Source organism: Armigeres subalbatus, chromosome 1 (assembly GCF_024139115.2).
Source record: "Armigeres subalbatus isolate Guangzhou_Male chromosome 1, GZ_Asu_2, whole genome shotgun sequence".
Lineage (NCBI taxonomy): Eukaryota > Metazoa > Arthropoda > Insecta > Diptera > Culicidae > Armigeres > Armigeres subalbatus.
Genome location: NC_085139.1, coordinates 56,453,792 through 56,472,872, shown reverse-complemented (window position 1 = coordinate 56,472,872; position 19,081 = coordinate 56,453,792). Strand labels below are relative to the sequence as shown.

The 19,081-nt window shown below is 42.8% G+C and overlaps 1 protein-coding gene and 1 long non-coding RNA gene across 2 annotated transcripts in view; one reads left to right on the top strand and one right to left on the bottom strand.

Moving 5' to 3' along the window:
• Positions 1–19,081, bottom strand: part of LOC134225837 (uncharacterized) — a 738,557-nt gene that overhangs the window by 616,420 nt on the left and 103,056 nt on the right. The gene's annotated exons all lie outside the window — the stretch shown is intronic.
• Positions 1,371–4,452, top strand: LOC134208421 (uncharacterized). The gene is made up of 3 exons (XR_009978656.1): positions 1,371–2,224; positions 3,708–4,075; positions 4,317–4,452. It is a non-coding gene; the product is annotated as an uncharacterized LOC134208421 (long non-coding RNA).

Genomic DNA, 19,081 nt, shown 5'->3' with positions numbered 1-19,081 from the left:
ACTTCTGACTTACCTGATTTACCACCAGGGTGTCACAAATCTTTGTTTGCAGATGACACGGGTCTCTCAGCCAAAGGGCAAAGCCTTCGTGTCATTTGTAGTAGATTGCAAAAAACTTGGATATTTTCTCCACTTACTTACACTTTAACTTAACTAAGTCACATTGAAAGCATTCATGCCAAATGTAACAAATATATTAAGTGTCTATATGTAACGGGACGGGGTTTTATAATCAAAATAAGGATAATCACAACATCCACTTAAGCGCCAGACAACGAAGTTGTCGTGGAGGTGCACGATCTCAAGTGTGAGTTCCCGTTCCGGCTATGAGACCTCAGGGTGAGTTCACCAAAACTACGGTGGCAGCGATACCACTTGGAACCCAACAACTAAATAACCGTTAAAACCATCTAAAGGGGTATAATATAAATGAACGAGGGAATAACCGAACTAATTCGAACGACGACTGTCTTACTTTTCCATCTTACAGTTGGACGATATTCTCTGGCTTATATCGCAAAACTCCTATCCTATGTTCGTTTGAATTTTACAAAATTTATTGCTACGCATGGGGGTTAGTAGTCTTACTTGGAGTTCTTCACTTTTTCTTCGGGATGGCTTTCATGCGACGAATTTGCTGCTTCATGTTGCGCGCGATTGTGGTCGGAGTTCGGGTTGCATCTTCGGATTGAGCTTTCTGCCGGCGTGCAACATATGTTGACGGATGTTGCACTTTCGGGCGGTTCGTTGCAGAAGCTCCGACGTCGGCGACAAACGATCAGTTGCCAGAGCTTTTATACACGGGGCGGCGATAGCCGCCGAGGAGCGATTCCAGAATGTTGGTCACCGATATCGGCTGAAGGGGTGACCGACGAACAGGGGGTTTCACTCGGACTTCCTACACCTGGGTAGCGACTCTTAAGGGCATTCCCACCATGGTTCGGGCCTAAGAGTAGGACCTTCGTTTGAAGGAATATGCTTCAAACGAAATTAAGTTGCTGTCAGTATGGTCACTTGTGTCGTATTTACAGTAGTTACCTGTTTTTTGTCAGTTTTGCGTACACGTGCTACCCTAACGTCTAGTCCTACTAATCTGTCTCCTCTTTTGTCTCCTTTCTGTAACCAATTTTTATGTTAAACTAGCTTTTCTTTTATTCGTTCCACTCTACAAACCCGATAAACTTTTCACGTTCCGCAACTCAATCTTCTGTCTCACTAACTTGTATTGTACTGTTCTTAGTGCCTTAAGTCCGCGTGTCTAATTGTCGAACTACTTTTATGGTACCGTCTTCACTGCTTGATGGTTAGCATTCTAATCGTCTTCGAAAAGTGTGCTTCTCAACATCGAGCTATAACGAACTATCCCGAGGTCAATTGGTGGTCAAGTTCGCATTCGGCTGACTACATCCGGTGGTCTTATTGTGCTGTCTTTTTTTGTTTATGTTTTGACAACTCTATCTTCAGACCAATAACCAAAACGAGAATCAGTGACTGAGAACGGTTCTTGCTCAAATTTGGCCATGATTAAATTAGGGAAGGGCGGGGTGTTTTTTTGTAACCCTGTTACACTACTCCCTACTAACGGAAAAAATAATGAAGGCCTGAATTATTTTTTTTTTTGCCAAATGTAGATATGTAAACTAAGTCTTAATTTTATTTCTAGGTGTGAGTATTTTTTAATAACTTTAAATTCATTTTTTTTTTATTTTCTTTGATATTCTTTCTAATTCGTTCAGTTTCAAATTCATTCAGTTTGGCCCATCCCGATTGCTCTGGAAGGATTCCGATTTTTATGTACAATGGTATGTTTATACCGCCTTGCCCCAAGGCAAAATTTCAAACCGTCGTAAGTACTTATTTATGTTTGGTTCGCCAAGTAACCACTCAGCTAAATCTCACTGCTCACGACTCCCCTTGACGGAACTCAAGAAATAACAATTCTTTCACATTGAGTAACCACTCAACCAAACCATTTTCATATACTTTTTACCCATCCAGAGAATTCCGGAGAAAAACTTCAATTTTACTTTCGGTGTATTTACGCCCACCGTTTTGTCGACTCTTATCGTTTGCCTGTCAGTGGGTGGACCGACACCTGAAAGCTTTTTCGTGACGTTTTCTGCTGTCATTCCAACCCTTCAACGAAGGAAGAAAACAGACATGCACAAATTTAATGGTTGTTCGCAAGGAGCTCGGTTTTCTTGCTGCAAAATTAAAAACTATGGTAGGTATTTGATTATATTCCTAATTCTGTTTCTCATTTCAGGTACCTAGTGTTTAAATCTGTGGAGCTGCGCAGAAAACTACAAGCTAATTGACTAAAAAGTGAACAAATACGCGAATAAATAATCTACTCGATAATTCCATGCTAATAACCGATCCTGCCATGCAAAATGGGACGAGTTCATTGAACTCCGTCGCACTGCTGAACGTAACTTTTTTCTGATCCTAATTGTGTAATTAGTGAATCTTTTTTTTTTTTTAAATTTTACAACCTTTTTTAGCCTATTTAGAAGTGCGTTCGGTTGATTTTCTTTTTCGACTAGTACCGAGTGTATCAAGATTCATGCAGAATAAACAAGTTGGGTGTGTTTACGTGTGTTTTAGCCGTGTTCGAGTTTCAACATCATTTATTTTCTACATCTCTATCTGATCATCATCTGTGCCTGTGCAGACTCCCACTGATTTCCATAGTACACTCCTTTCTCAGCCTGACTACGCAAGCTCCAGGCCGGGTTGGTAAGCTGACCGAGATGCCAAGGCGGAAAATATTTGTGTTGACCCTCATTAATGGCTGTAACTCACATATAACAAAACTGACCACAAATTAAATTCTCAATTTGGGCGTTTTGGAAAAATATTGGTGCGAAGTGAAGATTGCTCGTAGTTGAAATTGTTATTAGAGACAACCCCACTCGCTTTCAAATTGGAACCAAAATTTGTATTTTTGTGGAACAAGTCCTTAGTAACTGCGTTCATAGACAACATACATAGCTTTATAACGTTCTCTTGTTTTCATTTCTTCTGCAGATCAGATGAATGAAACACTCCCAGCTTATTTCCATTGATATCCTCTAAATCGTAGCATGAGTTCCCTATTCGACCTATCACCCTAGCAGGAGAAAAAGTATCCGCTAGCTTTGCTGAAAACTTTTTTTGTTTGCTTGAAAGGAAGAAGTTTTTTTTCAATATAATTTCCCCAATATCGAACACCGGCGTATCTTTATTGGACCTTAAGTTGTAGTGTCTCGCGTATCGGTTGTACGCCTTCTTTAAATTTTCCTTAACTGCTTCGAACACTTTTTTGAGATTTTCATTAATCATTTCGGGCTCGTTATCGCTGCTATTTCCAGCTTCACGCAATTGTCGATACTCATCCCCTGAGCTTATGTAGTTTCGACCATGATTCACGAAGTACGGCGTAAAATTGGTCGATTCATGTATCGCGGTGCGGATGGACATCGCTATTTTATGAATCTCCTTATCCCATTCTTGATGGTTTCCTTGCAAGTGGGCTCGAATGGTCGCAACTATCACTCTATTTACTCGTTCCGTCGGATTGTTGGATGGGTGGTAGTTTGCATTCCTCCAATGATTCACATGATAACGACACAAAAATCGCTCAAAATCTTTGGATTTAAATTGTACTCCATTGTCTGATATTAGTATTTCTGGTACTCCGAATAATAAAATATCATATTTTCCAGAAACGTAATCAAGGGTCCTGTTTTCGCTTCCCGAAGTGGCTGGATGACCACGAATTTGGAGAACCAGTCAGTTACTACGAGTAACACTGTATTGCCGTTCTTGGACCGAGGAAATGGCCCTACAAAATCCACGGAGATTACCTGCCAGGGCAACGATGCCAGTTTTTGTCGTCCCATTGGTGGCTTGCGATTAGCATTCGGGTACTTAACGCGCTTGCAGATGTCACAGCCAAGGCAATACTTCCTGACGTCATCGTGCATTTGAGGCCAATAGTAAAGTTCCTGTAGCTTCCTCAGCGTCTTGAATTGGCCAAAATGAGCTGTGTCATGTGCCTCATGGAGTAGTTGAATCTTCTCATGAACCTGTGGTACGTATTTCCAAGTAAAATTTGAGTCTCCTAGTTTTGAAGACCTGTACTTATAGATTTTATCATTTGTAACCTTGAAGTCCTTATATTTGGCGTTGTTACGCATAATATCATTCTTTAGTTGTTCATAATCAGTGTCCTTTACAGTAACCTCATTAATGGATCTGGATAATGCGTCTGCTGTAACGTTCAATGAACCCTTACGGTATTGTAAATTAAAATCATACTGTTGTAATTTCAGGGCCCATCGTATTAGCTTCGCTGATCCTCCCTGGGCACTGATCCGGCTAAGCCAAATGAGGCTTTGGGCGTCGGTGATGACTGTAAATCTCGACCCCTCCACAAAGTGGCGAAATTTTTCAATGGCCATGAGGACCCCCAGGCATTCCTTTTCCGTGGGAGCATATTTTTTCTACGACGTCGACAATTTCCTCGAGAAAAAAGCTGTTCGACGACGGACTCCCTCCTGAACCTGCAACATCTGACGTGTCCGACTCTATAATGAACGGGAGCGTAAAGTCCGGATTCGCCAGAACCTTCGGTGAGGTGAGTGTTGACCTAATTTTAAGAAATGCTTCCTCTGCTTTTTTAGTCCAGTATAGCTTTCCTTTTCCTTTTTTTAAAAGATCCGTAATTGGTGCTGTTAGGTCGCTAAACTTTTCCACAAATTGTTTGTAGAAACTCACCATCCCTATAAATCTTCTTATGTCTTTCGGAGTCCTTGGGGTGGCAAAGTCCAATATCGGTTGAATTTTAGTGCTATCGATTGCCAATCCTTGCTCAGAAAGCGTGTAGCCTAAATAGCTAATTTGTTTTTGGCAGAACTTTGATTTTTCCAGGCTTATGGTGAGATTGGCCTGCCTGAGTCTCTCTGCTACAATTTTGAGCAACCTAAAATGTTCCGATAACGTGTTCGATGTAATAATAATGTCGTCTAAGTAAACATAGACATGTGGTTCTAGGTCAAACCCTAACACCCGATTCATTAGTTTAGTTTGCGTTATTGGCGCACCTTTTAATCCAAATGGCATGACTTTGAATCGATATAGCTTCTTGCCTGCCCTGAATGATGTATAGTTTCTACTCGTCTGCTCGAGCGGGATTTGCCAATAGGCCTTGGAGAGATCAATGACTGAGAAATACTTGGATTTCTCAATTCGTCCCAAGATTCCCAGCATGTCTGGAAACGGATACGCCTCATTCTTCGTAACTTCGTTGATGCGTCTACAGTCAAGACATATACGCCATTCCCCTGAAGCTTTTTTGACCGGCAGCAGAGGGTTGCACCAATCTGACTGTGACTCCTCTATGACATCTAACTCAATCATTCTTTGAATCTCTTTATCGATTTCTTTTTGTATGTGCGGTGAGCATCGATACTGCGGTGGCTTCTTCGGTGAAGACCCTGGTACAAGTTCAATTTTGTGCATCATTTGGTTAGTACGGCCTAGTTTCCCGTTAGGATTTTTGAACAGTCCTAATATCTCTTCTAATGTCCTTCTCTCACTGGACGACAGCTCGTGTCCTGTGACTATCCTGTCGATATTCTCTTCCGCAGGCGATTCAACTGAAGGTAGTTCCAGACTGCTATCTTCCTCAGGTGGTTGCTCTGGTATGATCTTCGGCTCGACAGTTTCAACCGTTAATATTATTTCCTCTTGATCTTCAAAGTACGTGTCTACTAAGTTCAAGCCTTCGACTGGGTGTGTCCATTCTAATTTTTTAATGGAATCTTTTCCCACAATAGCTGGAGAGATCCCAAAAGCTTTCCAAAAGTCTATCCCGAGTATCAAAGTTTTTGCTATCTGTGGTACGAGCAACGTTGGTACAACATTTGTGTTTCCCTGAAACGTGTATGGGATCATTACTACTCCCTCACATTCATACGCAGTTTCGTCGGCTGTTCTAATGCTTACTTTGATTGGGTGTATCTTGAAATTATGCTTTCTTATGATTTCTTTAGAGCTAATTATTGTCGCGCTGGCTCCAGAATCTAGTAGTGCTGTTATTACCGTTCCTAACACACAGACATCTATTTGCGGACATCGATTGGGTCGTATTTTAATGTGATGTATGACTGTTGCCTCTACCGGGTCTATTTCTTCGTCGTTTTCCTTTTGGGGAGATTTTGTTGGCCTGTCAGAAAGATGACTCCCTACGATCTCTCTGTTGTCTCGTTTTTTTGCTGATCATCTTCGAACATGTGATTGTTTGGACATCTAGACGTAATAGTATTCATGTGTCCACAAAAGTGACAAAATACTTTTTTCGGTCTTTCACAATTCCGCCAAAAGTGTCCAAACTGGCGGCAGTTCCAACATAGAATATTGCCTTGTTCCACATTAGTTGTCTTTGGGATTGTTCCTGTATACCGTTGCTGGTTTGTGCTTTCCCTGGGGTTATCAGTTTTTCTTGGTGAATTTTTGGTGATCGCGTATAGCTCTGCGTCTTGTTCGTCCACTCTACACCATTCATCTTCCTCTACTTCATCTACGCAATTTACTTGAAGTGGTCTGCTGCGGTTTCCGACCGTATAGCTTTGATACATGGACTTATCCAATCCATGACAGATCATAACTAGTTCGTCGATGCGTTGTATTCGGTAGAAAGTGAGGAATGGTTTGTACGCGTTTCTCATATTGGCCATCATAATTTCTAACTTCCTACTTTCAGGCATCGGTTTTGTCAGCTGTTGAGCGAGCTTTTCTATGGCTCCTGCGAAGGCATTGAATGTTTCATTCGGGTATTGCCGGCGATCCAAAATTTGCCTTTCAACTACACCATCTTTATTCGGCTGTTCGAATCGCAGGCGTAAATGGTACTTGAAATTGGTCCAACTGGAAAACTTATGGCAGAAAGTATAGTACCATTCTTCAGCTTCCGAATTTTCCCTAAAAAGAAAATTGGCTTGACTCAGCAGTTCTTCATCTGTAACGTTGTTATTGCTCGCTAGAATTTCCACTCGGTTTATGAATTGTGTCACCGTTGGTCCTCTCGAATCTCCTCCAAAGTTGATTCTCCACTTGCTTATGGGTACGGACTGACGATAACGTTGCTCTACGTTATGTCTCCATAGTGGCGGCATGTACGAGTCCTCCATATTAGGTGCTTGTGACGTCACCGAGTTGGCATACCTTCTTCGTCTTGCCTCCGAATTTCGCATTGGTAAAAAATGCTGTTGTTCTTCTTCATGCCTTCCTGGTGGCGATGGTAGTGGTGGCGGTGTTGGTGTTAGCGAGAGTAGTTGCATGTCTTGTGGTGCACGTTGTTCTATTGGCGGATGATTTCCTCTAGGTTGATTACTAATTTCTTCGATGCCTCTTTGTTGATTCGTGGTTGCGATAGGATTCGTCGTCTTCGGTAATGATCGTGGTGGTGGAGTAAGTGGTGAGATCTCTTCTCTCCGTGCTTGCTGCGTATATGCTGCTTTCCTGGTGTCTGTTGATGTTGTTGGGGTTGCTGTTGAGGCTGCTGTTGAGTCTGCTGAGACGGTTGTTGGAGAGATATTTTCTTCAGTTCTTCCATCATCATCGCCATCTGTTCCGATATTGTTTCCTTGATGAAAGCATTGATTTCCTTTTTCAACTCATCTCCAAGTCTTTCGCGATTATCCGTGTTCTCCTGTTGATTCCGAAGTGGTAGTAAATTTGAGTTCGGAGCGTAGTGATTTCCTGGTCTTTGACTGCTCGGGAAGGTTGTGCTTGATGCCCAATCTCCTAGACTGGCTCGGTGTGCTGGACCAGCTGCAATATCCAGTAGTCCCTGCTCTACTGCATTCACGTCCGCCTCGTCTGGCAACGGTGGAAAATTTAGTGCTGTGTCATTATCCATTCTACTAACGAAATCTTGTATCCTGTCGCTGGAATAGTTTAACCTAACGTTCGCTGGTGGAAGGCTACTTCGTCTGTCTTCCGGGTTACCGTATCTATCTAACAGCCCTTCTGCTATGGCAATTAGTTCAGATCTAACTCGTTGTTGTTCTCTAGTGATCGCGTCAACTCTATAGATTCTAGCTCTGTAATGTCGTAATCTCGAAATGTGTTTGGGTTCAGGACAACCGGTTTCTAATGTATGCTGTAGGTCTTGTAATCTCTGTGATACGATAGGGTACTCTTGATTTATTGACTTTTTCGAAATTAATTGTCTAGGTTTTTTGACTTCGGCTAGCAATGCTTTCTTTAGTACCTGTCTTCTATCCTGTATTGTACCTTCGACTGATAAACACCTTAATTTCAATTCGTAATCAACCTCGTCACTTAACAAGTCGTTTGGGTTGATAAAGTACATAAAATGGTGAGCTGAATGGTTACTCATTTGAACTAATGAATTCCTTTATTTGTTTTTCAGACTCTCTGCTGATGCCAATTCTTCAAACCGACTGCTACGCCAATTTGATCCTTCAACGAAATAGGAAGGATATATTTGAGCTATTCTAATACCTATGCTTAATAATAAAAAAAAATTCAATTGCAAATATTCAATGTAAGAGAAGTACTAGGGGATATTCCAAACCAAATCCGAACTAATTATCTAATCTATTTAATTAATTTCATAATTCCATTCAATAATTCAAATTCTCTTAATCCTACAAATTCCAATTCAAACTTACACCTATAAATCAATTCAAATACTTAATTTACTATTCAAAAAATATTTCAAAATTATTTCAAACTATTTACAAATCCAAAATTACCGTTAGCTGGGCGCCAAATGTAACGGGACGGGGTTTTATAATCAAAATAAGGATAATCACAACATCCACTTAAGCGCCAGACAACGAAGTTGTCGTGGAGGTGCACGATCTCAAGTGTGAGTTCCCGTTCCGGCTATGAGACCTCAGGGTGAGTTCACCAAAACTACGGTGGCAGCGATACCACTTGGAACCCAACAACTAAATAACCGTTAAAACCATCTAAAGGGGTATAATATAAATGAACGAGGGAATAACCGAACTAATTCGAACGACGACTGTCTTACTTTTCCATCTTACAGTTGGACGATATTCTCTGGCTTATATCGCAAAACTCCTATCCTATGTTCGTTTGAATTTTACAAAATTTATTGCTACGCATGGGGGTTAGTAGTCTTACTTGGAGTTCTTCACTTTTCTTCGGGATGGCTTTCATGCGACGAATTTGCTGCTTCATGTTGCGCGCGATTGTGGTCGGAGTTCGGGTTGCATCTTCGGATTGAGCTTTCTGCCGGCGTGCAACATATGTTGACGGATGTTGCACTTTGGGGGGGGGGGTTGCAGAGGCTCCGACGGCGGCGACAAACGATCAGTTGCCAGAGCTTTTATACACGGGGCGGCGATAGCCGCCGAGGAGCGATTCCAGAATGTTGGTCACCGATATCGGCTGAAGGGGTGACCGACGAACAGGGGGTTTCACTCGGACTACCTACACCTGGGTAGCGACTCTTAAGGGCATTCCCACCATGGTTCGGGCCTAAGAGTAGGACCTTCGTTTGAAGGAATATGCTTCAAACGAAATTAAGTTGCTGTCAGTATGGTCACTTGTGTCGTATTTACAGTAGTTACCTGTTTTTTTGTCAGTTTTGCGTACACGTGCTACCCTAACGTCTAGTCCTACTAATCTGTCTCCTCTTTTGTCTCCTTTCTGTAACCAATTTTTATGTTAAACTAGCTTTTCTTTTATTCGTTCCACTCTACAAACCCGATAAACTTTTCACGTTCCGCAACTCAATCTTCTGTCTCACTAACTTGTATTGTACTGTTCTTAGTGCCTTAAGTCCGCGTGTCTAATTGTCGAACTACTTTTATGGTACCGTCTTCACTGCTTGATGGTTAGCATTCTAATCGTCTTCGAAAAAGTGTGCTTCTCAACATCGAGCTATAACGAACTATCCCGAGGTCAATTGGTGGTCAAGTTCGCATTCGGCTGACTACATCCGGTGGTCTTATTGTGCTGTTTTTTTTTGTTTATGTTTTGACAACTCTATCTTCAGACCAATAACCAAAACGAGAATCAGTGACTGAGAACGGTTCTTGCTCAAATTTGGCCATGATTAAATTAGGGAAGGGCGGGGTGTTTTTTTGTAACCCTGTTACATATATCCACTTATAAACTGAAAACCAAATTTTTGGCTTAAAAAAAGTCCTTTGGGAATCCCTCCTCCTCCGTTAATTTTTTCAGAATTTCTGCCGGGAATCCCTCTTGCATTTCTTTTGGAAAACCCTCCTAGAACTTCCGGAATTCCTCCGAGAAATATTTCGATAATTCCTTCTTGTATTTCTTTAGGACTTCCTCCAGGTCTTTCGCTAGTAATAACTGACAGAATTCCTTCCGGAACTCCTTCGAAAATAATCACAGAATTTCGGCGAACTCCTCCGAAAATACGTTCGGAAATTCCTTCATGAATTCCTCTAGGATTTTTTCAGGAAGTTCTGGGACTTCCTTTACGGACTCCCTTGAGAACTTCTCCTTGAACTCCCTCAGGGAATTTTGGTTGGTAGAAAACGGAGGGGTAAAGTTATTAGGTGGGATGGGAGGAAATCCTTTAATACTTCCTCCAGGACTTTACCTGGGACATCCTCTAGTATTCTCTCCGGAAGTTCCTCCAGGAACTTCGCTGGGAGTTCCTCAAGGAACCTTGCCGGGAGTTTCTCCAGATTTTTGCCTTTCTCGTATACAAAGTATACGTAAAGGCTATATGTTCGCTCCAAAAACAAACTTTTTATAGGAGGCTCGGAGACCCATAGTGTTATATACCAATCGACTCAGCTCGACGAATCGAGGTGATGTCTGTGTGTTTTTTTTTTTTTTTTTTTTACAAGGGTTAAAGGCCATCAAAAATCTGCACGACAGACACCTCGAGCATCCACACTATGCTCGAAGGCGAACAGGGATGGGTTCCTCCCGACCTGCTAAAAATGTCCCTTATCCTCCTTGCCTCGATCCCCCCGGGACCACGGGATGCTGCGACTACTTCGGGGGGGGGCTGTGCTCATGCACTTCTTCTAAAGTTCCGGCCCCTAGCTTAGGCTAGTTCGCCGACTGGCTGACTAATCCACTGCTCCACTGCAACGTAGTCTCGATCCCTCGACGGCCATGCACCGAACTTCCTGACTCGAATCCTCCTGACTCCCCCCGGCGTCGAGGGTGGTCCACCAGTTCCGGTGAAGGAAACTTCCGCACTGGTGGTGCCCCGACTACCGGCGGCTATCGCAGGGGACACTTTCACGCATTGCCTCGACATCGTCCTCGGGTGCCCTACGTACCCAAATCGCTTTCTTCTTCTTTCTTCTGCAGGTTGACTGTTCGAGTGCCGAGGTCGGTCCGACGATTCCGGTTGGCAGAAAACTTCCGGTTCACCGGCGCCGCGACGACCCGAAGCCAAACACTGCTCACCGCGCTGAATACTCCCCAGAATTGGCACTTATTCGCTTATCTCGCCTCCATCTACGCTGCAGCTCCGACAGTATTTGCGTCACGACTCTGCTTACCGAATTCCACGTGTCTTCCTCGTGACACATTCGCTCTGCGATATTATCCGCGCTTGGGACAGGCATTTCTCTACGAATTTCCGCAAACCGCGGACAGTAGAACACCACATGCTCCGGCGTCTCTTCAACATTCTCACATTCTGGACATAGCGGGGAATTGGTGTGTCCGAACCGATGTAAATACTTCCGAAAGCATCCGTGACCCGACAGGAACTGCGTCAGGTAGAAGTTTACTTCGCCATGCTTTCTGTTCATCCACGTCGACAGATTTGGAATGAGCCGGTGGGTCCACCTTCCTTTATCAGTACTGTCCCACTTCTGCTGCCACATCGCCATCGAACGAATTTTCGCCACCTTTCTCATGTTTCCGGTTTCTCTCCACTGGTAGCACTCGATGTCTTCCGCCAGGGTGATGCAAATGGGTACCATACCTACCGGCGATAACGCATACTGCCTCCGACGATATCGTTCTATACGCACTAGCAACTCGTATGGCCATCAGCCGGAACACACTTTTCAGCTTTTCCCGGTTCCGCTTGGTTTGCAGTGCTTTGCCCCAGGCAGGAACCCCATACCGCAGTATCGATGACGAGACACTAACTAGCAGACGCCTCGTGCTGCTTCGTGGGCCACCAACGTTTGGCATGATCCTCGCTATTGCGTTCATTGCCTTCGCCGACTTTTCACAGGCGTAGTCAACGTGGCTGTTGAAATTTAGCCGGTCGTCGATCATCACACCCAGGTGCTTCAGTGATCGCTTCGAAGCAATCGCATGTCCTCCGACGACGATTTCCATCCGCTGGATAGCCTTGCAGTTGCTGACTAATAGCACCTCCGTTTTGTGGTGAGCTATTTGTAGCTTAACTCCATTCATCCAGCTCTCGATCGTGGCTATTGCCTCTGTCACAGACGCCTCCACTTCTTCGAGTGTCTCGCCCATTACTGTTAATGACACGTCGTCCGCAAAACCCACGATTTTCACTTTCCTGGGCAGCCGCAATGTCAGGACTCCATCATACATTCCGTTCCAGAGGGTTGGGCCGAGTATGGAGCCCTGAGGAACACCCGCTGTAACACGCATCGACTTTTCACCTTCGTTCGTGTCGTACACCAGGACTCTGCTCTCAAAGTAGCTCTTCAGGATGCGGCAAAGATATTCAGGAACCCGCATTCTATGCAGCGCAGCGGCAATGGCTTCAAAGCTGGCACTGTTAAACGCGTTCTTTACGTCTATCGTAACCACTGCGCAGTATCGATCTCCTCTTCGCTTCTGTTTAGATGCTTTGTCAGCACTCTCGAGCACAGTGCGAATTGCATCCACTGTCGATACTCCTTTGCGGAATCCAAACTGCATGTTTGACAGTCCACGCTCACCCTCCATACACTTCGTCAGTCTGTTTAGGATGATCCTCTCCAGAAGTTTCCCAACTGTGTCTATCAGGCAAATAGGCCTGTACGAGGCCGTATGTCCCGGCAGCTTTCCTGGTTTTGGCAGCAATACCAGCTTCTGGGTCTTCCACATTTCTGGAAAGTTACCCTCGTCTAGGCACTTCTGGAGTACCGTTCTGAACATATCCGGATATGCCAAAATTGCAGCTTTCAGGGCCACGTTTGGTATTCCATCTGGACCGGGTGCTTTCTTCATTTTCAGGCGCTTCGCAGCATCTGCCAGCTCATCATTGGACACTTGCCGACCCTCGGAAATTGCTTCTTCTTCTCCGTACGGTATCGGTGGCCACGTAGTCGGATTGTGTTTCGGGAAGAGACCCTCCACGATTTCCTTCAGCATGTATGGGCACGTTTCAGCTGGCGTCGACGTGATGTCTGTGTGTGTATGTGTGTGTGTATGTGTGTGTGTGTGTATGTGTGTGTATGTGCGCAAAAAGTCTAGCCAACTTTTCAGGCACATAGCCCTAACCGATTTGCTCGCAACAAGTTGCATTCGACGCAGAATCCTGTCCCATGGTTTCCTTTTGACAATTGGCCGGATCGGACTATGGGCTCAGAAGTTATGGTCAAAATACTTTTTTTTTAGGCAACAACGAGTAGAAAAGTCTAGCCTATTTTTCAGGCACTTACCTCTAACCGATTTGCTCGCAACAAGTTGTATTCAACGCAGAATCCTGTCTCATTGTTGCCTATTGAAAATTGGCCGGATAGGACTATGGGCTCAGAAGTTATGGTCAAAATACTTTTTTTTTTCATACCAAAAGTGCGTAGAAATTACTCACTCGAAAAAAAACGAGAAAGGCACCATCACCGCTAGGTGGATTAATCTGGGTTTTTTTTCCTGAAATAGCCCCAAGAGAGAAATAAAATTGCTCCGAAAATTGCTCCAAAAATTCATCCAGGAACTTTACCGGGAATTCCATCAGGATCATTTTCCTGAAATTCATCCGAGCAATCCACCATGACTTTCTTTGAAAATTCCATCAGAAACTCTTCCGAGAAATATACTAGAAATTCACCTGGGATTTCCTCCAGGATTTTCTCTAGGAACTTCACCGGGAAAACTTCACCGGGAAAACTTCCAGGGTTTATTCGGGCACTTCTTCAAAAAAATTCTCTGATAATTCTTTTGGGGTTTCCTCCAAAAATTCCACCAGGATGTCCTCCGGGATTTTTTTTACCAGGAATCCCATCGAAAATTCGTCTTTAATTTCCTCCGGGATATCGTCCAGAATTTCCTCTGGGAATTTCTTTAGTAATTGCTCCGTGAATTCCTCTGGTAATTTTTCCAGGAATTACTCCTGAAATTCCTCCGGCAATTTCTCCGGGAATTTATCCAGCAATTCCTCCTGGATTTTTCCAGGAATATCTTCTGGAATTCCTCCAGTAATTACTCCAGGAATTCCTCCACTAAAAATTCCTCCCGAAATTCCTACGACAATTCTTCCGGAAATTCCTGCATCCCTATAGGAACTCCCAGAAGATTTTTTTGGAGGAATCGTCGGAGGAATTCCCGAAAGAATTCCTGGAGAAATTTTTGAAGTTCTTTTCAAAAAGTATTTTATTCGTTGCTTTTTTTTAAAAAGATCAGGAAACACGTGAAAACCACGAAAAATCGACTTTTTGAGAAGTCCTTTCTTACGAAGTGTCTTGGATTTAATTTTTTTTTTGCGTGGTTATCAATATTTCCAGCAATAGATAGAACTTTTGCTTTTCTAACTGCTTTCAAAGATAAGCGCTTCACCTTAATAAGCATGCTAGAATCTAAATAATAGTTTCTCGCTCGCCACGTATCGTTCTCATCCAAGAAATTACGCATCGTGCAAGTACCATCCACATATCGAATCAATGAGTTTCCGTTCGCCATAGATAGATAGCTGCACAGTGCACACATTGCGAGTGCGGATCATCGACCGTGGAACCAAGATTTTTTTATGTACAGGTTATCCGACTTGTCAATATCCCCAACTCAGCCATCTTGGATTTTTGTATGGAATTTATGCTCGTTTATTTACGTTTTGCACTGAAAATTTATGTCCCCCCCCCCCGCGCTGGTTATTCCCATCTACTGACGAAGTCGGATAACCTGTACATAAAAAAATCTTGCGTGGAACTTCGAAGACGACCACTCACTGCCTGCTAGCGAACGGACAAGTACCTAACAGTAAATTTACAACACTTGGCAACACACGCAGTTCGCCATCCACTCTATCCACACATAAACACGTTCTGCTTGGCCGTCATCGGGTCGTAACGACACCACGCAGATACGAGATCAGAACAGAGGGTAGAAGCATATACGTTACATAGTTAAACACAAAATTTCTATGCAAAATCTTTGCATGATTATTTTTGATGACCTGGGAAAAGATTTCTTTGCACTATATGCGACGTTCGGCTTAAAGTTGGGTTCGTCGCTTATTATTTTATGTCCAGTAATATGGAACTATCATTTTTTTTATTATTCGTGGTGTGTGAGTGATGGTAACAACTATTCTCATTTTTGTAATAGTTTCAATTGCTATTTGTAATAAGACATTTTCGAGCTACACAGTATATATCATCATATTAAACAAAGGAACAAGTCTTACCATATTATTTGTTCGCATTGTGCGTTGAGCAGAGAGCAACCCGGGTCGGGAAGTTTACTATGGTTGATACAAAGCATCAGAGAAAGTTTCCACGCAGACTATTGTTTACGACCTGCTTCACCTGCTTTGGTCTCTCCTCAAATCTTAAAGCCACGAAGACAACAATGCAGATGGCGACTTACCAAGGTCAAGGCTTTGACTAATTATTCGCCCTAATGAATGGGTTGCAAAGCTCGGGCACACAATGCCCCGCGAGGCAGATTCGAAGCAAGATTCCAACGAAACTGCCACAAGTCCGTCGTGTTTTTTTCTGCTTGGCTGCATCTCATGAGAATATTACAATTGAAAGTCGTCTTGTGTCGGTTGTCTGAAATGTTAGAGCACCCGGAGGGAAAAGTTAGCAACCGCAAACGGAATTTCCACCGAAAAAGGTCCTCATTCGGGACCGACGCTCATTTCATGATTATGGTTGTGGCTTTAATGAAAAAAGTTGGAATCGAATGAATTTTTTTATCCTACCTAAATATTTTAATTATTTCTTGACAATTACGTGATTTCCACGAATTGTTTTTATTGTAGCTTGTGATGGCAGACTTTAAGAATTGAATTAATTAATTTAAGTTAATAAAAAGTGTGCAACATGTTACCATTCTTCGATTCCTATTTATGTGTTCTTTATTCCTTATTCATCAATCCTTATTTCTTATTCTTTATTTGTCATTTCTTATTCCTCATTTCTTATTCCTTATTTCTTATTCCTTATACCTTATTCCTTATTCCTTATTCCTTATTCTTTATTCCTTATTCCTTATTCCTTATTCCTTATTCCTTATTCCTTATTCCTTAACCTTTATTCCTTATTCCTAATTTGTCAGCTTTGACAGCTTCTGGAAGAAGCTTTTACAGCTGCTGTGAAAAGCTTTTACAGCTTCTGGAAGAAGCTTTTACAGCTGCTGTGTAAAGCTTTTACAGCTTCTGGACGAAGCTTTTACAGCTTCTGGAAGAAGCTTTTACAGCTTCTGGAAAAAGCTTTTACAGCTTGTGGAAGAAGCTTTTACAGCTTGTGGAAGAAGCTTTTACAGCTTCTGGAAAAAGCTTTTACAGCTTTTGGAAAAAGCTTTAACAGCTTCTGAAAGAAGCTTTTACAGCTTCTGGACGAAGCTTTTACAGCTTCTGGAAGAAGCTTTTACAGATTCTGGAAGAAAATTTTACAGATTCTGGAAGAAGCTTTTACAGTTTCTGGAAGAAGCTTTTACAGCTTCTGGAAGAAGCTTTTACAGCTTCTGGAAGAAGCTTTTACAGCTTCTGGAAGAAGCTTTTACAGCTTCTGGAAGAAGCTTTTACAGCTTCTGGAAGAAGCTTTTACAGCTTCTGGAAGAAGCTTTTACAGCTTCTGGAAGAAGCTTTTACAGCTTCTGGAAGAAGCTTTTACAGCTTCTGGAAGAAGCTTTTACAGCTTCTGGAAGAAGCTTTCACAGCTTTTGTAAAAAGTTTCCACAGCTTCTGGAAGAAGCTTTCACAGTTTCTGGAAAAAGCTTTCACAGCTTCTGGAAGAAGCTTTCACAGTTTCTGGAAGAAGCTTTCACAGCTTTTGGAAGAAGCTTTCACAGCTTCTGGAAGAAGCTTTCACAGCTTCTGGAAGAAGCTTTCACAGCTTATGGAAGAAGCTTTCACAGCTTCTGGAAGAAGCTTTCACAGCTTCTGGAAGAAGCTTGTAGAGCTTCTGGAAGAAGCTTTTACAGCTTCTGGAAAAAGCTTTTACAGCTTCTGGAAAAAGCTTTTACAGCTTCTGGAAGAAGCTTTTACAGCTTCTGGAAGTATCTTTTACAGCTTCTGGAAGAAGCTTTCACAGCTTCTGGAAGAAGCTTTTACAGCTTCTGGAAGAAAATTTTACCGCTACTGGAAGAAGTTTTTACAGCTTCTGGAAGAAGCTTTACAGCTCTGGAAGAAGCTTGGAAGCACAGCTTCTGGAAGAAGCTTTGCAGCTTCTGGAAGCTTTGCAGCTCTGGAAGAAGCTTTTGCAGCTTCTGGAAGACGCTTTTGCAGCTTCTGGAAGAAGCTTTTACAGCTTCTGGAAGAAGCTTTTACAGCTTCTGGAAGAAGCTTTTACAGCTTCTGGAAGAAGCTTTCACAGCTTCTGGAAGAAGCTTTCACAGCTTCTGGAAGAAGCTTTCACAGCTTCTGGAAGAAGCTTTCACAGCTTCTGGAAGAAGCTTTCACAGCTTCTGGAAGAAGCTTTTACAGCTTCTGGAAGAAGCTTTCACAGCTTCTGGAAGAAGCTTTCACAGCTTCTGGAAGAAGTTTTCAGCTATTGGAAAGATTTCACAGCTTCTGAAAGAAGCCTTCACAGCTTCTCGAAGAAGCTTCTGGAAGAAGCTTTTTCTTTGAGGAAGCTTTCACAGCTTCTGAAAGAAGCCTTCACAGCTTCTGGAAAAATCTTTCACAGCTTCTCGAAGAAGCTTTTACAGCTTTTGGAGGAAGCTTTCACAGCTTCTGGAAGAAGCTTTCACATCTTCTGGAGGAAGCTTTCACAACTTCGGGAAGAAGCTTTCACAACTCCTGGAAGAAACTTTCACAGCTTTTGGAAGAAGCTTTGACAGCTTCTGGAAGAAGCTTTAAAAACTTCTGGAAGAAACTTTCACCGCTTCTGGAAGAAACTTTCACCGCTTCTGGAAAAAGCTTTTACAGCTTCTGGAAGAAGCTTTCACAGCTTCTGGAAAAAGCTTTCACAGCTTCTGGAAAAAGCTTTTGGAAGAAGCTTTTACAGCTTCTGGAAGTAGCTTTTACAGCTTCTGGAAGAAGCTTTCACAGCTTCTGGAAGAAGCTTTTACAGCTTCTGGAAGAAAATTTTACCGCTACTGGAAGAAGTTTTTACAGCTTCTGGAAGAAGCTTTTACAGCTTCTGGAAGAAGCTTTTACAGCTTCTGGAAGAAGCTTTTACAGCTTCTGGAAGAAGCTTTTACAGCTTCTGGAAGAAGCTTCTACAGCTTCTGGAAGAAGCTTCTACAGCTTCTGGAAGAAGCTTTTACAGCTTCTGGAAGAAGCTTTTACAGCTTCTGGAAAAAGCTTTCACAGCTTCTGGAAGAAGCTTTCACAGTTTCTGGAAGAAGCTTTCACAGCTTCTGGAAGAAGCTTTCACAGCTTCTGGAAGAAGCTTTCACAGCTTCTGGAAGAAGCTTTCACAGCTTCTGGAAGAAGCTTTCACAGCTTCTGGAAGAAGCTTTTACAGCTTCTGGAAGAAGCTTTCACAGCTTCCGGAAGAAGCTTTCACAGCTTCTGGAAGCAGCTTTCACAGCTATTGGAAAAAGATTTCACAGCTTCTGGAAGAAGCTTTCACAGCTTCTGGAAAAAGCTTTCACAGCTTCTGGAAGAAGCTTTTACAGCTTTTGGAGGAAGCTTTCACAGCTTCTGGAAGAAGCTTTCACAGCTTCTGGAAAAAGCTTTCACAGCTTCTGGAAGAAGCTTTTACAGCTTTTGGAGGAAGCTTTCACAGCTTCTGGA